Below are 7933 nucleotides of genomic sequence, written 5' to 3'. Positions count from 1 at the left end.
CTTACATCAGGCGTGCCCATCAGAGTGTCCCCTTACATCAGAATGTCCCCTTACATCAGGTGTCCCCCATCAGAATGTCCCCTTACATCAGGTGTCCCCATCAGAGTGTCCCCTTGCATCAGGTGTCCCCCATCAGAGTGTCCCCTTACATCAGGCGTGCCCATCAGAGTGTCCCCTTACATCAGGCGTGCCCATCAGAGTGTCCCCTTACATCAGGCGTGCCCATCAGAGTGTCCCCTTACATCAGAATGTCCCCTTACATCAGGTGTCCCCCATCAGAATGTCCCCTTACATCAGGTATCCCCCATCAGAGTGTCCCCTTACATCAGGTGTCCCCCATCAGAATGTCCCCTTACATCAGGTGTCCCCCATCAGAATGTCCTCTTACATCAGGCGTGCCCATCAGAGTGTCCCCTTACATCAGGCGTGCCCATCAGAGTGTCCCCTTACATCAGAATGTCCCCTTACATCAGGTGTCCCCATCAGAGTGTCCCCTTGCATCAGGCGTGCCCATCAGAGTGTCCCCTTACATCAGAATGTCCCCTTACATCAGGTGTCCCCCATCAGAATGTCCCCTTACATCAGGTATCCCCCATCAGAGTGTCCCCTTACACCAGGTGTCCCCCATCAGAGTGTCCCCTTACACCAGGTGTCCCCATCAGAGTGCCCCCTTACATCAGGTGTCCCCATCAGAGTTCCCCCTTACATCAGGTGTCCCCTTACATCAGGTGTCCCCATCAGAGTTCCCCCTTACATCAGGTGTCCCCTTACATCAGGTGTCCCCATCTGAATGTCCCCTTACATCAGGTGCCCCAACCAATTAAAAAAAAAGGTTAATTATATATATATATATATATATATATATATATATATATATAAGGAAAAGGTAAGTAAAAATTGATATTTGTTGTGTTTGTTACTGTAGATAAAAAGTATATATTTTTTAAATTTATTTATTACATATACATTTTATTCAATATTTTTCCCATTTAAAATAAAGATTTTGGTACAAAACATTGCGAAGTACTTTACAGATGAAATAATATAAAGTAAACGTTGGGGGTGTCCTGTGCATTACCCATCATAGACTTCTGTCCCCCGCCCCGTATTTTGCTCCCAGTCATGATCACCTAAAAGCCAATCATGTGAATTTACGAATAACCGTCTGCGGCCTGAAGGTGGCAGTGTGCCTCTGGGTAATGCACTGCTTGTGCGATGGACACATTGATCACTTTTATTCCTATTACAAGGAATGTAAACATCCCTTGTAATAGAAAAAAGCATGACAGGTCCTCTTAAATATGAGATCTGGGGTCAAAAAGACCTCAGATCTCATATTTAGACTTAAATGCAAAAAAAATAAAAATGTCATTTTTTCAAATGACAAAAAAAAAAATGTTTCTTTAAGAGGCTGGGCGGGACTGACGTTTTGACGTCACTTCCGCCCAGCAGAGCTATGAGGACGGGTGAAGGAGATTTCTCCTTCAGTCCCGTCCCCGCTCAGCTGCCGGACACATCCGATCCCCTCCGCCGCTACCGACGGCTCCGGTAAGCGGCGGAGGGCGCGGGAAGGGGGGCCCTCTCCCGCCACCGATAACGGCGATCTCGCGGCGAATCCGCCGCGGAGACCGCCATTATCGTGTACACCACCGCCCCCTGAAAAGATGAATATCTCGGTTGTGGCAGCAGCTGCTGCCGTTATCGAGATATTCAACTTTAAAAACAGGACGTCTTTTTGACATGGGGCGGTGGTCAAGTGGTTAAGTAAATAAAAACTCCACCTTTATTTTGTATTGGGTATGGGGGGAGCCAACCACCCGCTGCTGAACCTGCAGATCTGCCAGGAGACTGCAGAATTCAGAGCCCATTCAGACAGTAAACCACACACATTATCCCAGTGCACGGTTCTATGTACAGTGCAATGCATTTTTTTTGTGAATGACACCTAATGCCCTCTACAGTACATCCAGAAAGTATTCACAGGGCTTCACTTTTTCCACATTTTCTTATGTTACAGCCTTATTCTAAAATGGAGTAAATTCATTATTTTCCTCAAAATTCTACAAACAATTCCCCATAATGACAACGTGAAAGAAGTTTGTTTGAAAACGTTGAAAATGTATTAAAAATAAAAAATGAAAAAAAATCACATGTACAGAGGGGGGGGGGGGAGTATTTGACCCCCTGCTGATTTTGTATGTTTGCCCCACTGACAAAGAAATGATCCGTCTATAATTTTATTGGTCGGTTTATTTTACCAGTGAGAGACAGAATAACAACGAAAATGTCCAGAAAAACACATTTGAAAAAAGTTATGAATTGATTTGCATTTTAATGAGTGAAATAAGTATTTGACCCCTTCACAAAACATGACTTAGTACTTGGTGGGGAAACCCTTGTTGGTAATCGCAGAGGTCAGATGTTTCTTGTAGTTGGCCTCCAGGTTTACACATCTCAGGAGGGATTTTGTCCTCTTTGCAGATCCTCTCCAAGTCATTAAGGTTTTTGAGGCTGACGTTTGGTATCCCAAACCTCAGCTCCCTCCACATATTTTCTTTGGGATTAAGGTCTGGCTAGGCCACTCCAGGACCTTAATGTGCTTCTTCTTGAGCCACTCCTTTGCTGCCTTGGCCGTGTGTTTTGCGTCATTGTCCTGTTGGAATATCCATCTACGACCCATTTTCAATGCCCTGGCCTCACTGGGGGAAGGAGGTTCTCATCCGAGATTGGACAGTACACGGCCCGTTCATTGTCCCTTCTATGCAGTGAAGTTGTCCTGTCATGGCAGAAAACCGCCTACAAACCTGGGGTGTCAAGGTGTGGCGGCACAGATCTGGGGGAAGGGTACAGAAAATGAGCACAGTGGCCTCCATCACCTGTAAATGGAAGAAGTTTGGAACCACCAGGACTCTTCCTAGAGCGGGCCGCCCGGCCAAACAGAGCGATCAGGGGAGAAGGTCCTCCAGGCCCAGACGGGCCGTCATGTGCCTTTTACTGAGGAGTGGCTTCCGTCTGACCACTCCCCCATACAGGCCTGATTGGTGGAGAGCTGCAGAGGTGGTGGTTCTTCTGGAAGGTTCTCCTCCCTCCACAGAGAAACACTGGAGCTCTGTCAGAGTGACCATCGGGTTCTTGGTCACCTCCCTGACTAAGGCCTTTCTCCCCCGATCGCTCAGTTTGGCTGGGCGGCCCACTTTAGAAAGAGACCATACCCCTTGGAAAATTTCAAGGGGTATGAATACTTTTTCATGGCACTGTATAGACAGGTGTGCGCCTTTCCAAATCATGTCCAATCAACTGAATTTACCACAGGTGGTCTCCAATCAAGTTGTAGAAACATCTCAAGGATGATCAGTGGAAACAGGAGGCACCTGAGCTCAATTGTGAGTGTGTGGTGCGATTTGCGACCATTTTTGTGTATTGGAGCAAATCGCACCGCAAAGTTTCGGAACTCGGTATCAGCGAGTACTTGACTGAAAGTATCGGAGCTCGTACTCGCCCCAAAAAAATGCTATCTGTGCATCCCTAATTTTTACCTTACTTGATCCAATTTGAAAAACTTTGGGCTAGATTCACATAGAACTGCGTATCTTTGCGGCGGCGTAACGTATCCGATTTACGTTGCGCCTCCGCAACTTAGACGGGCAAGTGCTGTATTCTCAAAGCACTTGCTCCGTACGTTGCGGCGGCGTAGCGTAAATCGGCCGGCGTAAGCCCTCCTAATTCAAATTTGGATCAGGGGGGCGTGTTTTATGTAAATGCACTGTGACCCGACGCGATTGACGTTTTTTCCCGAACGGCGCATGCGCCGTCCGTGGAATTTCCCAGTGTGCATTGCTCCAAAGTACGTCCAGCCCGATTCACGGACGACTTACGCAAACGACGTAACTTTTTCAAATTTCGACGCGGGATCGACGGCCATACTTAACATTGTTACGCCACCATATAGCAGGGGTAACTATACGCCGGGAAAAGCCTAACGCAAACGGCGTAACTTTACTGCGTCGACCGGGCGTACGTTCGGGAATTTGCGTATCTAGCTAATTTGCATACGCGACGCGGAATTCGACGGAAGCGCCACCTAGCCGCCAGCGTAAATATGCAGTTACGATCCGACGGCGTAAGAGACTTACGCCTGTCGGATCTAACATATATCTATGCGTAACTGATTCTAAGAATCGGGCGCATAGATACGACGGCGCAGCGCATAGATACGACGGCGTATCTGGAGATACGCCGTCGTATCTCCACTGAGAATCTGGCCCTCTGACTTCAGATATAATATAAAAGTGCAGAAGTGATCAGGAACTTTCTTTGCGGTTGTTACACGATGCAGCTTGGCACAGCCACCCCGAGGTATCAGGATGAGGCAGATCCCGAGCCTTTCATGAATTGACAAGACTTGGCAGCTGCCTCTGACTGTCCACTAACAGCTGCGAATATTAGATGTCTCGTGTGTCATTTGTCTCTTCTTCCCAGCATGCACCATCAGAGGCAGGTATGAAGGGAGACCGGACAATGCAAAGACAGCTGGCCCTTTAAACACTTCCTTACTGGGCACATATACCCCTTCCTGACCATGGTGAAACTTTAGCTTGTGGCACTGCGTCACTTTAACAGACAATTGCGCGGTCGTGCGGCGTGGCTCCCAAACAAAATTGACGTCCTTTTTTCCCCACAAATAGAGCTTTCTTTTGGTGGTATTTGATCGCCTCTGCGGTTTTTATTTTTTGCGCTATAAACAAAAATAGAGCGACAATTTTGAAAAAAAAAACAATATTTTTTACTTGTTGCTATAATAAATAGCCCAATTTTTTTAAAAAAACTTTTTTTTTCTCAGTCTAGGCGATACGTATTCTTCTACATATTTTTGGTAAAAAAATTAAAAAAATCGTAAGAAGCGTCTGGTTTGCGCAAAAGTTATTGCGCTTACAAAATAGGGGACAGAATTATTATTATTTTTTATTATTTTTTTTTACTACTAATGGCGGCGATCAGCATTTTTTTCCTGACTGCGACATTATGGCGGAGACATCGGACACTTTTGACACATTTTTGGCGCCATTCACATTTATACAGCGATCAGTGCTATAAATATGCACTAATTACTGTATAAATGTGACTGGCATTGAAGGGGTTAACACTAGGGGGTGAGGAAGGGGTTAAATGTGTACCCTGAATTGTGTTCTAACTGTGTGGGGGGAGGGGGTGACCGATCTATGTCCCTATGTACAAGAGACACAGATCCGTCTCCTCTCTCCCCTGACAGGACATGGATCTCTCAGAGCTCCACGTCTTGTCCCTGTAGCCGCCGATCCCGAGTGCCTGGCGGACATCACGGCCGCCAGGCACTCGCATCGGCATCTCAGCGATGCGGCGGGCACGCAGGCCGTAAAAACATGGCCAGTCAGAGAATTAGAACCACCCTGCGGCCGTCGGGTAGTGGTTAAAGTGATTCTAAAGCTTAATTTGTTTTCTTTAAATAATAAACACGTTATACCTACCTAATCTCCTCTTATAGGGTACTCCACCAGCGCTCCTGGTTTCTCCCCCCTCTGAGTGCCCTCATAGTAAGCTGTTTTGCTATGGAGGCACTTGTGCAGGTTCGATCCCAAGCTGGGTTATTTGCATCTATTGACACACACAGTGTGGCTCTACCCTGCCCCCCACTTCTTTCTCACTGTATTTGATTGACAGCAGTCAGGACACCCACTAACACACAGCTCCTTTCTCTATCTGCAACGTAGAGAGCGTCCTGACTCTCCTGTAGTCCAAGGGAGGGGGCGAGCACGACACTCCACACCAGGGAGAAAGCCTCGCATTACGGTGTGGAGTTACAGACAGAAGAACAGGAAGTGAGGATTTCTCAGAAGAAATAAAGACATTTAAAAGCAAAATGGAAGGATGAGGTAAGTGAAGGAGGACTGCACTAAGGTAAAGGAAGCTATTAAGGGGAAAAAATTGTACCTTTACAACACCTTTAAGTTGTTTGTATTCATTTCAAACATAGAAAAAGTTAAAAAGAACTTAATGAAGCAGTCATGAGAAAAATTGTTTGCCCTCTGAACCTAATAACTGGTTGGGCCACAACTGCAGTCAAGCAATTGCGATACCTGGCACTGAGTCTTTCACATCGGTGTGGAGGACATTTGGCCTTCTCTTCTTTACAGAATTGTTTTAATTCAGCCACATTGGAGGGTTTTCCAGCACGAGTGGTCTGTAAGGTCATGCCACAGCACCTCCATTGGATTTAAGTCTAGACTTTGATAGGCCTCTCCAAAACCTTCATTTTGTTGAGCCATTCAGAGGTGGACTTGCTGGTGTGTTTAGGATCATCGTCCTGCTGCATAACCCAGGTGCGCTTGAGGTCACCAACTGATGGCCGGACATTCTCCTTCAAGATTTTCTGGTAGAGCCCAGAATTCATAGTTCCATCAATTATGGCAAGCCATCCAAGTCCTGAAGCTGCAAAGCAACCCCAGACCATCGCACTACCACCACCATGCGTGACTGGCGCTATGATAGTCTTTTTATGAAATGCTGTTATTCCGGGTACACACGATCGGTTTATCCAATGAAAACAGTCCAATTTGGGAGCCCCATTGGTCTTTTTTCCCAAAAAATAGAACATGTTTTATATTTTTCCGTTGAATAAAAAAAACGATAGTAAATTCAGATCGTCTGTGTGGAACTACATGGGAGAAAAATCCACACATGCTCAGAATCAAGTCGAAGCATTGAACTTCGTTTTTTTCCCGGCTCCTCATAGTGTTTTACGTCACCGCGTTTTGGCACGGTCAGAATTTAGTCTGATGGTGTGTAGGCAAGACTGATGAAAGTCAGATTTCCGACGAAAAAATCCATCGGATTCTATTCCATCAGAAATCAGATCGTGTGTACACGGCATAAGTTTTAGACCAGATGTAACGGGACGCATACCTTCAAAAAAAAGCTCAGCTTTTCTCTCATCAGTCCACAGAATATTTGCCCAAAAGGGGTGTTTTTTGGCTAATGTGAGAACCATTTGTGTTTTTTGGTCAGCAGTGGCTTTGGCGCTCTCCCATGGATGCCATTTTTGCCCAGTCTCTATCGTATTGTTGAATCATGAACACCTTACCTGAGGCCTGCAGTTCTTTAGATATTGTTCCGAGCTCCTTTATGACCTGGATAAGTCATCGTTGTGCTCTTGGAGTCATTTTGGTCAGCCTACCACTCCTGGGAAGGTTCACCATCTTTCCAAGTTTTCTCCATTTGTGGATAACGGCCCCCCGGAGTCCCAAAGCCTTTGTAACCCTTTCCAGACTGATACATAACAATTACTTTCACAGCATTGTATATAGGAGCGAAGGGAGGGGTTTATTTTGGGGGGAGAGATGTTCTAATACAGCAGATTTCCTAACCACTAATCCCTCAGAGGATTAACGGCCAACTGTCTCTGTACTTTAGCCTAAAAAAGGTTGGTAACTGAATAGGATGCAAGAAAAAAAGGAGGTACTAAGGAAATGTTGGAAGCTATTCTTGACTTCTAAAAATGTTAGTTCCTCGGCTCCTGTGCTTTTTTGCATCACTGATTAGGAACAAGTATGCAAAACCAGGAGCTCTTACCATTTGCTGCATGCTTGTTCTGGGTTACTGACTCAAGTGGGGTCCTCAAATGGTGTCGGCTTTGGAGGCGGCTCCTCCTTTGAGTGGTAGACTTGTGTCCTACCTCCAATCCGATCAGGCTGTGTCTGCTCTGCATATGCAGAGTGGACACGGACCTGCCATCCACTCCCTCCAATTGTGGCCCGCAACCAGTTACCAAGTCGCTTAAGTGGCCCTCGCGCTTCAAAAGGTTGGGCACCAACCCCTGTCTTGGGGGGGGGCAACCTGGTTGAGTATCCCGGGCTGGGGGGGTTCAGGGCGGACCTTTCTCCTCTTTTTCCCCGCACTC

The sequence above is a fragment of the Rana temporaria genome, chromosome 12 (genome assembly GCF_905171775.1).
Source record: "Rana temporaria chromosome 12, aRanTem1.1, whole genome shotgun sequence".
NCBI lineage: Eukaryota > Metazoa > Chordata > Amphibia > Anura > Ranidae > Rana > Rana temporaria.
This window is presented reverse-complemented; position numbering follows the sequence as displayed.